At 45.4% G+C, this 15921-nt stretch overlaps 1 non-coding gene and 1 pseudogene across 1 annotated transcript; one reads left to right on the forward strand and one right to left on the reverse strand.

Moving 5' to 3' along the window:
* Positions 1 to 318: 318 nt before the first annotated feature.
* Positions 319 to 755, forward strand: LOC118670354 (annotated as a pseudogene).
* Positions 756 to 12544: 11789 nt separating this feature from the next.
* LOC118670405 lies at positions 12545 to 12650 on the reverse strand. Its single transcript, XR_004972306.1, has one exon. It is a non-coding gene; the product is annotated as a U6 spliceosomal RNA (small nuclear RNA).
* Positions 12651 to 15921: the final 3271 nt, after the last annotated feature.

The raw sequence follows: 15921 nt of genomic DNA on the forward strand, positions 1-15921 counted from the left end.
TGTGGAAAGTGATTTTCTTTCTTTTCCCACTTCAAACATTATTAAACAATTTATCATGTATTATTTACTAGACTGGCAAGTTTTTTCTCCCCCCCCCCCCAAAGGGGAAGTGTTATCTCAGAATTTAGGCAATGGGCCAGCATTTCTGATCCATGAATACAGAATATATTTAGATTCATTGTTATCTTGGTATTTGCTAGGCTAGAGAGGAACAATGGTAATAATAATGATAGAAACAGTAGTTAGCAATTAGTATGTGTGTATGTCAGACACACTTCGAAGTGTTATGTTTGAGGCTGACTGGGGCAGCTGGGGAGCATGTCCACTGTGGTCCAGAGTAGGCTTATGAGAATTTTAAGTGACTGCAAGTAAGCCCACCTGTGATTGTCAGTGGATCATCATCTGAAAAGCAACTTCATGCATGGAATAGTTATATTTGGACCTGAAGAGAATCCTTTTAAAGATGGTATTTTTTAATAAGCTTTTCTGAAGAATATCCAAATAAACTTCTCACTGTTAGTTTTTTATCCAAAGTGTTTCATCCAAATGTGTATGCTGATGTTACTGTATGTTTACTAGCAGAAAACCTTCCGAATCCATGGAGTCCAACACCTGATGTATCTTTTATTTGAGCATCAATGCAGTCTCTGCTGCGTGAACCGGATCCAAATGGTCCAGCCGAAAGCCAGGCAGCCAACTATATCAGGAAGACAAAGGAGAAAAGAGTTTCGGCCATTGATAGACAACTGGTCTGATAATCTTTCCCATCATTGTTGTGTATAATTCACCTCTCAGTAGAAAGGCTAACCCATTTTAAGCACCACAGGTTTTAAGGATTCTGCAGAAATAAAAAAGCCCTTCAGTTTAAACCTATAAAAGCTTGTGTGTCTTGATCAGTGTACTTTTTATTGCATGGTGTGAACCAAGTTACTGCTTACATCAATTTGTAATATATGCTGCTTGTATTCTTCCAAATGTATAATGATGGTGTGGGGTTTTCGTGACAGAATATACACATCATGTAAATCTATTAAAAACATTTTATTTTTGTTAAATCATTAAATCCCCCAAACAATGGAAAAACAACGGTTACTCTCACTTTACAGATGAGGAGACTGTTGCCCAGAGAGGTTAAGAAACTTGTCTGAGGAGAACCAAGATGGCGGCATAGGTTAACGCAGGAGTTTGCTGCTCTGAACAACTACTTCAAAAGTGAAACTAAAAGACAGAACGGACATCACCCAGAACCACAGGAACGCTGGCTGAGTGGAAGTCCTACAACTAGGAGGAAAGAGAAACGCATACGGACACTCAGAGGAGGCGCAGTGCTGAAGTCAAATTCTGAGGTGCTGAGTGCGCGGAGCGGGCTGGCAGCGGAGGGCGCGGTTGGCATTTTCAATCGGGAGGGAGTCGCAGACTCTGAGCTCCAGATCCGGGCGAGTCTCTAGGGACCCTGACTCAAACGGGAGAAGCGGGACTGTCTGGCTTCGGTCAGAGCGAGTGCAGCTTTCTCTCTGAGCTTTGCAGCGGGTGCTGGGACCCAGAGAGGCAGAGCCCCTGGGGACAGGACTGAGAGCCGCCATAACTGCTCTCTCAGGCCCACCCTGTTGATCCTGTGCGACCCGCCCCGCCCAAGCCCTGCACAGAGGCATTTGCCGGATAGCCTCAGGCAAAGGCTAGATTAGCACCTCCCTAGAGGACAGAAGTTCTCTCACTGCTGACACAGCTGATTCTCATAGCCACTTGGCCTGGAGGTATTAGCTCCCTGGTATTAGCTACAACAAGGTTTAACTATAAGACTGCGAACAAAGACCACTAGGGGGTGGACCAAGGAAGCATAACAAAATGCGGAGACAAAGAAACAGGACAAAATTGTCAATGGAAGATATAGAGTTCAGAACCACACTTTTAAGGTCTCTCAAGAACTGTTTAGAAGCCGCCGATAAACTTAATGAGATCTACAAGAAAACTAATGAGACCCTCGATGTTATATTGGGGAACCAACTAGAAATTAAGCATACACTGACTGAAATAAAGAATATTATACAGACTCCCGACAGCAGACCAGAGGAGCACAAGAATCAAGTCAATGATTTGAAATGCGAGGAAGCAAAAAACACCCAACCGGAAAAGCAAAATGAAAAAAGAATCCAAAAATGCGAGAATAGTGTAAAGAGCCTCTGGGACAGCTTCAAGCGTACCAACATCAGAATTATAGGGGTGCCAGAAGATGAGAGAGAGCAAGATATTGGAAACCTATTTGAAGAAATAATGACAGAAAACTTCCCCCACCTGGTGAAAGAAATGGACTTACAGGTCCAAGAAGCACGGAGAACCCCAAACAAAAGGAATCCAAAGAGGACCACACCAAGACACATCATAATTAAAATGCCAAGAGCAAAAGATAAAGAGAGAATCTTAAAAACAGCAAGAGAAAGAAACTCAGTTACCTACAAGGGAATACCCATACGACTGTCAGCTGATTTCTCAACAGAAACTTTGCAGGCCAGAAGGGAGTGGCAAGAAATATTCAAAGTGATGAATACCAAGAACCTACAACCAAGATTACTTTATCCAGCAAAGCTATCATTCAGAATTGAAGGTCAGATAAAGAGCTTCACAGATAAGGAAAGCTAAAGGAGTTCATCACCACCAAACCAGGATTATATGAAATGCTGAAAGGTATCCTTTAAGAAGAGGAAGAGGAAGAAAAAGGTAAAGATACAAATTATGAACAACAAATATGCATCTATCAACAAGTGAATCTAAGAATCAAGTGAATAAATAATCTGATGAACAGAATGAACCGGTGATTATAATAGAATCAGGGACATAGAAAGGGAATGGACTGACTATTCTTGGGGGGGGGAAGGGGTGTGGGAGATGCGGGAAGAGACTGGACAAAAATCATGCACCTATGGATGAGGACAGTGGGTGGGGAGTGAGGGCGGAGGGTGGGGCGGGAACTGGGAGGAGGGGAGTTATGGGGGGGAAAAAAGAGGAACAAATGTAATAATCTGAACAATAAAGATTTAATTAAAATTTAAAAAAAAAAAAATGAGGAGACTGTTGCCCAGAGAGGTTAAGAAACTTGTCTGAGGGTACACAGCCAGGAAATGGTAGAGCAAGGCTGAGATGGAGGTCATCCAGCTTCAGCGGCTGTGAAGAATGCTGTGTGTGTGTGTGTGTGTGTGTGTGTGTGTGTGTGTGCTTGCTCACGTGCGTGCATGCCCACGTGTGCACACACATGCATGATTGTGCATATGCTCAGGGCATTTACTCCCATACAATGTAATGAGATAACTTATTGGGTCAGGAAATTGAGCTAATAAGAAATTCATCAGCCGAGAATTACATTTGAATGGGCATCACAGTTGAGATTGGCTCTCTGATTCTTGAAAGTATTGTAGGCGATTGAGGCCAATCTGGAGCTGGGCCTAGGAATATTGGAATTTTTAATTTAGCTTAGCTTTTGTTTCCTTTTTTTGTCCTGACAAATTCTTAAGGCTGTTCCTTGAGGGAATTTATAATGAATGGAATTTGGAAGATGTTATTATTAATAATAATAAGTTTACCATTCCATTATGATTATTCATAAAGCAAGCAATTATCTGCCTCCACACTGTAGCCCTCAGTATGTGACTGAGCTGCGGCCTTGGCAGAATTGCCCGGGACTATATGACGCTACTGCTGCCTAGGGCACCTAGTCCTCCCTTCACAGATCCTAAACATCTACCCAAATAAAAGACATAAGACATAACTTTTAGCTACTTGGTATCATTTTGTTATAGTTTCCCTGAATGCATTTTCTTAAAGAATTCCTATGTTACTGCCAAACCAAGTCTTCAAGAAGCTAATCAAAGGCATTTGAAGGGCCTGGTGGATAGTATGGATTGACTTGTTATTCCCTTTCCAATGTCCTGCTAGTGCAGTCTGTGTGCAGAATATAGAAAGCTAATGCTGCATTTCCCCGCCGCCATTGCACCTGAGGTCTCAGATGGGCGTCTGCTTCACCAATCAGATGCACCCATGTGAGATTTAAATTTTGAATGAAGACGAGAGGCAAGACAGGTGTGGCAGGGGGTCCATTTGCTGATGTGCATTGCAAAGGGGAAAGCATGTTTTGGAACCAGAAAGTCAAAAGAATGCTCTAGTCACTGTAAGTACCTCCTTATGCAGCTGTTACCAACTGTCTAGGTAACTAGGCTTCTTTCTTTCAGCTTGTTTTAGGATTGCTTTTTAATTTCCCTTTTTTACTATGTAAAACATGTTATGTTCCTCAAGTCAACACTCTGTAACGAGGTGCAGTCTAAGACAAGAACCAGATGCTAATCAGTCAATTCCTCCCGCCTGGGATCCAGGTGGTGGTGGTGGGGCAGCAGAGGTCATTGCCCCAGGACATGTGCAACACGTCAGAATTCAACGCCCTCCTTCTCTCAGCCAAGCATTAGGCTTCGTTTCCTACCTGCACCAAGGGGTCAATAGATGTCACAGCTGGTCGACTCAGTCCCCGAATCTGCCATGTGAGCTGTGGAGACCACGTTGACTGCTTTATATTCAACATTCCCACCAGACGGCCTTGACTGAGCACTTAGGCATGCGGGCCCTGGGACAGGTGTGAGCACGTGGCCTCTGCCTCACGGTGCTGACCTTCCTCTAAGGACACTGTGGTCTGTTCCTCATTTGTTTATTTCTAGGGGCCCAACCTATCTTCACCCCACCCTACCTATAACCAAAGGGACACATCCATTCACACACATAGTCTGGGTTTCCTCAGAGGGCAAAGGACCTGAAATTGAATTCTGTTTCCAACTTACCAAATGTTCAGCTTATCATGATGGTGTGGTTGACCCCCTCCTGGGTGGGTGGAGGTGCTGCTGACTGCGTCGTCCTGATGTTCACCAATGGCTAGAAAAGATGAAAGGATTAGGAAACACAAATTAGAAGTTACAAAAACAGTTATGAGGATGTAAAGAACAGTTTAGGGAATATAATCAATAATCCTATAAAATAAAAGCCTAATATGCTAAGTGTCCGGTTGTCCCATTGGCCATTCAACCAATCAAAGCATAATATCCTAATGATAGGCTAAGACCACTCAACCGCTTGCTATGATGTGCACTGACCACCAGGGGGCAGATGCTCCAGCTGGTAGGTTAGCTTACTGTTGGGATCCGGCCAATCGTGACTGAGCGAGACAGGCCAGACACGCCCTGGAGCCCTCTGGCGGTCCCTCCTCAGGTGACCCTCCCCGACCCTGATCGTGCACCAGTGGGGTCCCTCGGCTTGGCCTGCACCCTCTCACAATCTGGGACCCCTCGGGGGATGTCGGAGAGCCGGTTTCAGCCTGATCCTGCAGGCCAGGCCTCTAGTCTTGTAATAAGAATCATTGTTCTCTTCCAGCCTGAAACAGAGCAAGTGCCTGCCCAGTTCCCAGGAAATTCCTTCCGCTCTTCAGGAGTGGCCCCGCTCAGAAACCCAGGCTGTGATGAAGCCTGTCATGTCCTCCAAGGAAGTTACTCCTTGACCAGAGAACCACCGCCCTCCGCATTCACTGACCTCTTTCTTGTGTCTCATTCTCCCACAAACTCTCTCTTTCTAGATCCATTCAAGGAAACAAATTACAACAGCTGCAGACCAAAGTGGGGAACAATAATAGGTAGTAGCACTTGGTCCCCCAATTTTTCCTTTGCCCTCCAGGCCCTCCATTACAGTTAAGTCTCCAGGCAGTAGCTACAGTGATTCTTCTACAATGTAAGCTGAGCCCTAGCCAGTTTTGCTCAGTGGATAGAGCATTGACCTACGGACTAAAGGGTCCCAGGTTTGACTCTGGTCAAGGGCACATGCCCGGGTTGTGGGCTCGATCCCCAGTGGGGGGTGTGCAGGAGGCATCCAACCAATGATTCTCTCTCATCATTGATGTTTCGATCTCTCTCTCCCTTCCTCTCTGAAATCAATAAAAAATATATATTTAAAAAAATGTAAGCCCAGCCCTGGCCAGTGTTGCTAAGTGGTTAGAGTGTCAGCCTGCACACCGAAGAGTCACAGGTTCTATTCCCAATCAAGGGCACATACCTGGGTTGCAGGTTCGATCCCTGGCCCCAGTTGGAGAATGTGTGGGAGGCAAACAATTGATGTGTCTCTCTCACATTGATGTTTCTCTCTCTCTCTCTCTCTCTTTCTCTCTCTCTCTCTCTCTTTCTCTCTCTCTCTCTCTCTTTCTCTCTCTCTCTCTTTCTCTCTCTCTCTCTCTCTTCCTCTCTCTCTCTCTCTCTCTCTCTCTCTCTCTCTCTCTCTCTCTCTCCCTCCCTTGCTTCCACTCTCTCTAAACATCAATGGAAAAAATAATCTCTGGTGAAGATTAACAAAAACTAATAAAAATAAGAAATAAATGTAAGTTGGGTCACGCTGCTTCTCTGCTGGAGCACCCCACCTGCTTTCCATCTCAGAGTAGAAGCCTTTGCCCCACTCACTCCGCTCCTGACACTGACAGCCTCCATCTTCCTCAATACACCAGAGAATGTCCATTCTCTTCTGTGTTCTTATTAATAGAACCCTGGCATTTGATAATACAGATGCCCTAACCCTTATGGGTGCACATGTGATCTAATTATGGCTGCTTAGGTAGAAACAAGCTGCAACGTGAAGCTTAAAGCAGAACAAAATTATTTCTGATGAAGCAACAGGCTGAGTTGTGCCTCTGGCCCTCTGGCCTTCACCTCACCACCCATCATCCTTTTTCCATCTTGGAACGTGCACAGTGCCTGGGAACGCAGCCGCCGCCCCGTCGCTATGGTACAGAAGCCTTAAACTAAGGATGGCGGGTCAGGGACAACAGGTAGGGTTTGGACCCTTGTGACACCGCGAGCTTTATAATAGCTGTGGGCTGCTTCCTATGCACCACTTGTTACTGCAAACAGACACGCCAGCCCTGTTGGCATTTCTGTTACTGGCAGACAAATCCAATAAAAATGCAAACAACATACTTTTTTTTTTTTACTATATAGAATAAAGTATCACATAGTATCATGATTCTAAGCTTTTGGGAAATGTTTACAAAAATTGTTGAATTATACTCATTTTCTTCCAGGTAGTTAAATGGTATATAATAAATGCCCTTAATTTTTTGTCCACAACCCAGTGGGTCTTGTATTTTGTACCTGCTTTCTCCCTGGACTGGTAGCTTTTAGGAGCAAGACATTGTTCTAATGCATCGTTGATGGCACCCAGTGTTTGACACACAGCGCATGGACCTAGGAGCTTCATGTGCGCGTGATTCTGACTTTCTCCGCTGTGTGGTTGGCACTCTCTCTGTCCCATGGCTAAGTGGATTGGTTTGGGATCTCTGAGTGGTCGTTGGCTCCTGCAGAATTCTGAGTGGAGAGACCCTTGGCTATGAGGAGAGATGGAGGAGGACCAACTTCTAATGTTCTTTGCCAAAGGTCAGGGCATTGCTTCTTCTCTGAATTGCTCTAATGTGAAATAAAAACTTCCCTTAATTTGGGACAGATAAGAATAATTTTGGGCAGATAAGATAAGAGCTCGGGGGAGCTGGGACTGCCCACTGGCTTGGCAGTGATGTTGCTACAAAATGATTATCTAAGACATTTTTCCTGTCTAGTTGAGTTATTTTTGAAAACCTAGAATGACCTGATTTAAAAACAATAGATGGAGGAGTCCTGGCCCTGCTGAGCCTCCGAGCCCGCAACGGGAGCCTCAGCTGTCACTTGCGAAGTTATCCAGACAGCCCCGCATCTGGTAGCTACAATGGCTCACCATCTCTTTGTGTGCTTTTGGGATTAATTGATTATATGATGGAAATTTTAGAAAGAAGGAAGTTGTGCAGGGGGATGAAGACTTTGTGGGGGGGACCAAAGAGCAAAGCGTTACATGCCAGATTAGTGTTTCTCACGGGGGGATGTATCTTAAGCAAAAAATTGGTGAAATTAATTAGGCTAATATCTGACAACCCAAAATAAGCTGCAATACATTCTCGAGAGGCACAAGTTCCCCTTGCCTCCTCCTGGTCCTCAGTGGGGACTGGGGAGCACAGCGCACCCCAACCCTTTCCTCTGCTCTGAGATGCTCGTTACAAAGCTGGACAAGGAAACGCATCGCCACAGACTCCGCCTCTTCTTGTGTGGGGCACTCAGCCCCCACTTCGGGGAGTCAGCACCCTTGACCATGTGGCGTTCATTCTGCTCACAGGCAGAGGACAGGCATTCTGCTCAGAGTCTCAGGGTCACCAGACTTGACCTACCAGCCAGAGGTGAAGGGTGGGGCATCAAATGACTTGGTTGGGAGGGCAGGGTCGACAGGAAGGGAGGAAAGAGGAGGGAGAGCACCCTTACCCGATGACCACGGGGTCCAACAGGCTTCCCAAAGGGCCCTGCGCCCTTCTCCCACCAAGCACCATTTTCAAATATTCAAAATATATTTAAGAATTTTATGTGATGTTGAAAAACTGCAGACATTTATGCAACAAAACCTAGAAAAATGAAAACTGTAGATGGAGCGGTAATCTCAATTAACCCTAGTGTGATAGAAGAGGAAAATTTTGGTGCCACATTTTCTCCCTTTCATGTTGTTGGACTTAAATTGATTGAAATGTATTTCTTTACCACAATTGAAGTATCAATAAATCTTGCTCCAATAAAAATGTATTCAAGAGCTCGTTTACTCTACCGTGGGAAGAGAGCCGTATCTCTGACTGGTGCCCGTATGGGAAGCACTCGGAACCCCACACATCCATGGTTGCTGGTTGCTCAGTCGCCATGGACACTTCCCACCTCGCTTCTGAGACAACACTCAGAGGGAGGAATGATCTGAGGTGAGGCACTGGTGGTGGTGGGGGAGACAGGGGCACCCCAGGTGGAAACCCAGAGGGTGGTCATGGTCTGTAGAACCCAGGTCCAGGTGAGTGGGCGCTGACTTCTTTGCAACACAAGATGCAGCGGTGCTAAAGCAACCCTCACTCCATCGATTACGTGTGTTTGTACCTGTCCCGCGAGCAGGTTCCAGGCTGGGCACCCATGAGAGCATCTGTTTAGGATTAGAGAAGGGCCAGATTTTCATATGCTATTGACACATGTCAGTGCTGAAGCCCGATGTGGAAGGAGCATTCATGAAGTTCCCACACAACCTGGAAAGCTGTTTCGGGTTCTTCCCAGGTTCCACCTCTTCCTCCATGACATCGGAGTTCTGCCTCCAAGGCTCGCCCTCCCAGCAGGGACCGGAAGTGGAGCTGATGCCAAATTTGTGCCTGCAGCAGGGGCATGTCCCTGCATCAGTGATGGCATTGCTGCCGTTTCCCTTTGGAAAGGGTCTCTCCGGAGGAGGCTTACCTTTCCTTTTTGAAAAGAAGCAGCAGAGAGGGACACAGGCTTCGCCCCCCCCCAGCTCGGTGACAGAGTAGATTGCTCCAGGAGCGCCCCACGGGCAGGCAGCGGCACTGACGGCTGGGGCTCAGGCCCTGGGCCGCAGGTCTGCAAAGGGCAGCACCAGGAGGGGGATGGAATTCCAGTCTCCTGAGCATCCTCTCTGTAGATGAGAGAAAAATCCCTGCAAAATAGAACAAATGACCTCAATGAAGCTGCTAAAATAATGAATATTTTTCACACCCCCTTAGCTTATTGTATCATGCAAAACGTTGTTTCTTTTTATTTCGAATCTCTAATAGCACTAGTATAATATTCTGTACAATAATTCTGATGAATGGACTTATTTTTGCCAAAAATCATTGGCCCATGAGAGCATCTGTTTAGGATTAGAGAAGGGCCAGATTTTCATATGCTATTGACACATGTCAGTGATGAAGCCCGATGTGGAAGGAGCATTCATGAAGTTCCCACACAACCTGGAAAGCTGTTTCGGGTTCTTCCCAGGTTCCACCTCTTCCTCCATGACATCGGAGTTCTGTGTAGGTTTCTGTACCCATAATTGCATGTATGTATGTATGTATCTCCATACAACATGTTTAGATTTTGCAGATACTGCCTTTCTTCAGGAGCATGCACACAGCGGCTAGAAATAATCGTTTTGGAATCAAAATGATCGTGTTGAACTCTCAGGTGAACCATTTGCCAGCCATGTGGACTTAGACACATTCCTTGCCCTCTCTGAACATCAGTTTCTTCACCAAAAATGGGGGTGATCCTCCCACATCTCCTTCTAAAGCTGCCCTGAGGCTTTCGTGGAAGGAGAAATGTCAAAGACCTGGTATAGTCCTGGCCTGTGATCAGTGCTCACAGTTTCCTCTTCCCATCCTTCTGCCTCCGATGTCCCTGGGAACTCCCGCAAAGCTCTCTCACACTTCACCCCGCACTACTGGCACCTTCTCCAGGTCATCGGGCCTTAAAACAACAGAGACCGGGAAACCCGTGGACTGACAGGAGCGCCAGGCTGTATCCACAGCTCTTAATCTCTCCACACAGGGAAGACAAACGAGCCGGGCAGCGGACAGTTGGTGCCATTACCAGATCGTTAATTACCAGCTTGCCCAGCCTTGGCAGGAGACCGTCCATCACTGTCAGACGAGTGGAGAACGGCAGAACCTCCTAACCGCCTCCTAACCGCTCTCCCGCTTTCGGCACCAGTGTGGCAGCTGTGAGCGGCCCCGGCAGAGCTTTCTCTCCCACGGTGCCTTATCAAGATAAGTGACCCGGGAAGTTGCTGCCATGTGATCTGCTAAATGCAAGAGCCCTGAACTTGAAGGGGTCTGGGGCCAAAGGCTTTCTGGGCCGGAGAGCAGGACTGGAAACCCAGAAAGATAAACGAAGACCTCTGGAACAAGATGAGATGAGTCAACTCTTTGCTTTGCGCACAGACATGATGCTCTAGGACAATCAGCTTCAGCTGCCAAAGTAGCCCTTTTGCAGTTCACAGAGAACCTTTCCAGGGCTCCCAGGGTGAGCTCAGCGCTCAGGGCTGTGGGTTTCACAGCAAAGCAGTGGAGCAGCTGCTGAGAGCCTTGCACAGAGGGGGAAACAGAGGCCCGGAAAGCAATAGTTATTGTCCAAAGTAAGATATCCAGTAAGAGGACGATTTGGATTCCAAACCAACATGCGTTGGATTCCAAAGCTCAGGCCTGCTCTATGACAGCACCCTGTGTCCCGCAGTGGGGCACAGCTCGCCGTGAGCAGGACAGCACTGGCCGCTAGGTCTCAATCGCTGATCACTCACTGCCTTTGACACCGAGGGCTGCGTGTGCAGCGTTGTCTCTAAGAAGCCCATTCATTCTCTCTGGTTGCAATGATTTCAGATTGGCCAAGGCTAACAAGCAATGGCACCTCTGTCGCTAGAGGTGAGAGGGGAGGCCACGTGTTCCCCCGTGCCAGGAAGGCAGAGAGACTGTCTCAGGCTATTCCTTGAGGCAGGAGACTTTCAGGAAAAGGACAGCTAAGAGTTCTAACAGGAGTGGGAAGGAGGCTTAGCAGAAAGGAGCAGGGAAAGGCGTTTACATGGAATCTCCAGTTTAATTTGATAAATGTGGGTCATACGATGTCAAGAAAACACTCAGAAACCATTGCTTTGAGCCATCAAGACTTGGCTGGATGTAAAGGAGACTCTACATGGAGATGAGTGATAGGGCGAGTGGGTTTCCATGCCCCGAAGAGCAGCCCATGAAAACTGCAACACCAGGCCTGGGTGGGGTTGGAGGCAGCATGGTCACCAAGGCTACAGTTGAGGTGTTTCCCCACCAGGAGACCTAGGGTTGGAGGGCACTCTTGGTTTTGCCAATCATTGTGCTGAAGACGAGGGGCACATAAACAATATTTAGAAAATATCTTAAATAACCTAAACTTAAAACTAAAATTATTGCCACACAACCATATGTGATTGTTATTCTCTGATAGAATTAATAACACATTTATAAATATCTGTGAAGAGTAGACATTTTGATTAGGGAAACCGAAGTTAAGCATTAAGCTACAGCTTTTTTTCTTGTTTCACTTATACCCCTGCCCTCTATCCCTGCTTTAATGTCCCCCAAAGTTATCTAAAAGAAAATCCAAATATTACACCATTTCATTAATAAATGCTTAACTATGTATATCTAAGAGAAATGAACTATTTAAAAAACATAAGCATTTTATCATTATCACACTAGAGATATGAAAAATAATTACTTAATGTTACCTAATATCCAGTCAATGCTTACATCTCCCTGTTTCTTTTTACAGTTAAAAAAGGAAATAAAACAATGTGCGCCGTATCTGTACCTGCTTTTTTTCTCAGCTAAAAGTTCCCCCTCTTTCCCCCACTCCCCTTGTTATTTATTTGATGAGACATTTGTCCTGTAGAATTTTCCACATTCTGGAGTGGCTGACTCTGTGATGTTGTTTCTCTATTATATTTTGTTGATAATTAGACCAGATCAGAATTGGATTTTTTTGCAAAACTATCCACCAGTTGGTGCCATATTTTCTGTTGCATCTACCAGGAGCATGGAAGGCTGGAGTCTTTCCTTTTGGGATCTGAAGTTACATCAGTGAGCTCAGGTGATGTCAATTTGAACCAGTCAGTAAGACATTTCTTTCTATTTTTAAATATGGAATGCTTCATGAATTTTCTGTCAATCTTGCGCAGGGGCCAAGCTAATCTTCTCTGTATCGTTCCAATTTTAGTATATGTGCTGCCGAAGCAAGCACAGTAAGACATTTCTTGTCAACCTTTACCCAATGGATTTGGAAACTATTGATGATCATTGTTAGGGTTACTATTTTATTAGGGTTGCAAAATGGTATTCTGGTACAATAATTCTGTCTGTATTTATTGGTTGGAATTATTCTATAAATAAGGACTTTAGGTCATCAATGAGTTGGTCTCCCCAAAAAAACAGGTTGTACAGGAAAGTAAATGCCATTCTTCCAGTTTATGTACCAGTTTTCAGAATAATACTAATTTGGTGTTCTAGCAATTTCCAACATGACCAATGCAGTTGTCATTATAGATTCATGCATTTTAACTTCTTTGATATAGTTTAACTTATTGTAAGCATTGTTCTTTTAAAAAATTATTTAAAATAAATTTTTATTGATTTCAGAGGAAGGAAGAGATAGAAAAATCAATGATGAGAGAGAAGCTTTGATCGGCTGCCTCCTGCATGCCCGCCCCCCCTCCCCCCACTGGTGATCAAGCCCGAAACCCAGGCATGTGCCCTTGACAAGAATCGAACCTGGGATCCTTGAGTCCACAGGCCGATGCTCTAACCACTGAGCAAAAACGGCCAGGGCAAGTATTGTTCTTTTTGATGCTTACATCCCATCCTTGGCAAATGAAAATTCTTTTATGTTGGTTCTTAGAAAATTTTGACATTTTCTTGGTAGTTTTGGTTAGCTTCCTTGTTTTCTGGTATAATAAGATAGTCTATCATTTCACATCTTCTGCTAACAACTGGATATTAAAGTTTGCACACCAGTGGTGATTATTACTACTTCATTGTTTATAGATATTTTTGGTGGAAATACATATTTACATGGATCTAGGAAATACATATTTCTTTTTATTTGAAAAAGAAAAATACATTATTATTTTATAACTTGTATTTCTAAGTTGAATGTAAGATTATAGGAATTTTATTTAACATATTTGATTTGATTTTAATTTTCTTTTACAGTAAAAGTTCTTGAATCCTAATAACATTGTGGGTGCCTGTGTATGTTTGTGTATCATTTAAAAATAGTAACAATATCAGTAGCACCACTAATATGACTCTTGTTTAATTTCTTTGTATTATTTTTGTCCTTAAGATATATCCCAGTAGAGATGAATAATTTCATTACTGTGTTTTGAATTTACTTGAAACAATTTTTCTGTATGTGGTAAAACTCCAACTTGGGTCATTGCTCCACCTGCTCTTGTGGCTCCCAGGGCACACTTGCTGCCTCATAAACTACCTGTGGGGTTTCCCTGACAAATGGCTCATAACAGAAAAACGAGGTTAGGATTTGGAGTCACTCAGGGATGGCCTCAGTTGTCACTCTAGATCAGTGTCCCATGGGCCCCCTGGGTTGTGAGCTGGAGAGAGATATTGAATGTGAGGAAACTACATATAGCTGGCTCACTTGTGTTCTGTGTTAGTTACTACTGTTGCTACTGTGGCTGTGGTTTACCTAAGAGAGCTGGGAGGGGAGAGAGTAGTGAGTGGGAAGGTGGCAGATTGTACCTTGTCTTGATATTGCAGGCCTCTCTTGCCTTTTTACACAGATAATCATGCCTCTCTATTGCTCATTTTCTTTGCTCTGTCCTCTGCCCCCACTCTGGAGCAGTCAGCACTGGAGAAAAACCAACCTCTTCCCAAGGAACATTTCTCATGATGGTAGTTATTAGTATAATGCTATTAATAACCAGAAGTCAATCTTTTTCATTTTAATTGTCATCATTATTGTTAGTGGTTGTGATGTGTGATTATTATTTATACTAGAGGCCTGGTGCACAAAAATTTGTGCACTTGAGGGGGTCCTTCAGCCGGGCCTGTGCCCTCTCAAGGTGTGGGACCCCTCGGGGGATGACCACCTGCTGGCTTAGGCCTTCTCCCCGGGGGATTGGGCCTAAGCTGGTAGTCAGACATCCCTCTGGCAGCCCAGGAGCCCTCGGGGGATGTCCACTTGCCAGCGGGGAGCAGGCCTAAGCTGCAGTTGGACACCCTTAGTGCTGCTGACGAGGCAGGAGAGGCTCCCACCACCACCACCACTGTACTGGAAGCCATAAGCCTGGATTGTGGCTGAGCAGAGCTCCCCCTGTGGTAGCGCACTGACCACCAGGGGGCAGCTCCTGCATTGAGCATCTGCCCCCTGGTGGTCAGTGTGTGTCATAGTGACCAGTCATTCCCAGTCGTTCTGCTGTTAGGGTCAATTTGCATATTACCCTTTTATTATATAGGATAGAAGCCTGGTGCATGGGTAGGGGCTGGCTGGTTTGCCCTGAGGGTGTCCTGGATCAGGGTGGGGGTCCCACTGGAGTGCCTGGCCAGCCTGAGTGAGGGGCTGATGGCTGTTTGTAGGCTGGCCATAGCCCCTTCAAAGGTAGGGGTCCCCACTGGGGTGCCTGGCCAGCCTGGATGAGGGGCTGATGGCTGTTTGTAGGCTGGCCACAGCTCCCAGCTACCCAAGCTCCCAGTGGAGGCTGGCTGGAAGCAGGTATCTGGGATTTATTTATCTTCTATAATTGAAACTTTGTTGCCTTGAGCGGAGGCCACAGCCATCCAGGGCAGGTGGGAAGCTTGGCTTTCTCCATCACCGGGGCAACCAGGCCTCCTGCTTGCTCCAGCTCCCTGGTTGTGGGCCGCCATCTTGGTTGGGTTAATTTGCATATAGTTTCTCTGATTGGCTGTTGGGCGTGGCTTGGGATTTAAGAGGAAAATGAAAAAATGAAAATGGCACAGAAGCAATGATGAGCAGATTGGGTGTTGCAGGAACTTGCATGAGCAAATAATTGGTTGCTCATTTCCAGTGTCTATTAAAGCACAACATAAAAGTCCTCCCACAGCACAAGGACAGTTGTCCAGGTATAAAGCTGATGAACAAAGAGATGAGAAGCGAAGTGAGGCCCAGGGAATCCTGTGCCCGGGAAGGGTAGCAGGGGAGCCACAGATGATGTGATTGTGGCACACAAGGGTTGAGAAATGTACACAAGGGTCACGTGGTCACTTGGAAAGTTCAAGAGTTCCCATATAGAACAAAAATAGAAATAAGTACAGATGGTTAATCAGGTACAAGTTGGAAGCTCAAAAATGCTTTTTAAAAACAACTCTTTATGTCACAGAGAAAATCAGAATGGCAATTACAGACTATTTAGAGAATAATCATAACTTAGAGTATGTGGCTGAAACTTAAAGAACACATAATTATTTTACTGAAACTGCTCCAGAAATTGCTGCAAAAAGAAATAAAATTGCCAAGCCCCTTTAATGGATAGGGC

This window comes from Myotis myotis, unplaced genomic scaffold (genome assembly GCF_014108235.1).
Source record: "Myotis myotis isolate mMyoMyo1 unplaced genomic scaffold, mMyoMyo1.p scaffold_m19_p_15, whole genome shotgun sequence".
NCBI lineage: Eukaryota > Metazoa > Chordata > Mammalia > Chiroptera > Vespertilionidae > Myotis > Myotis myotis.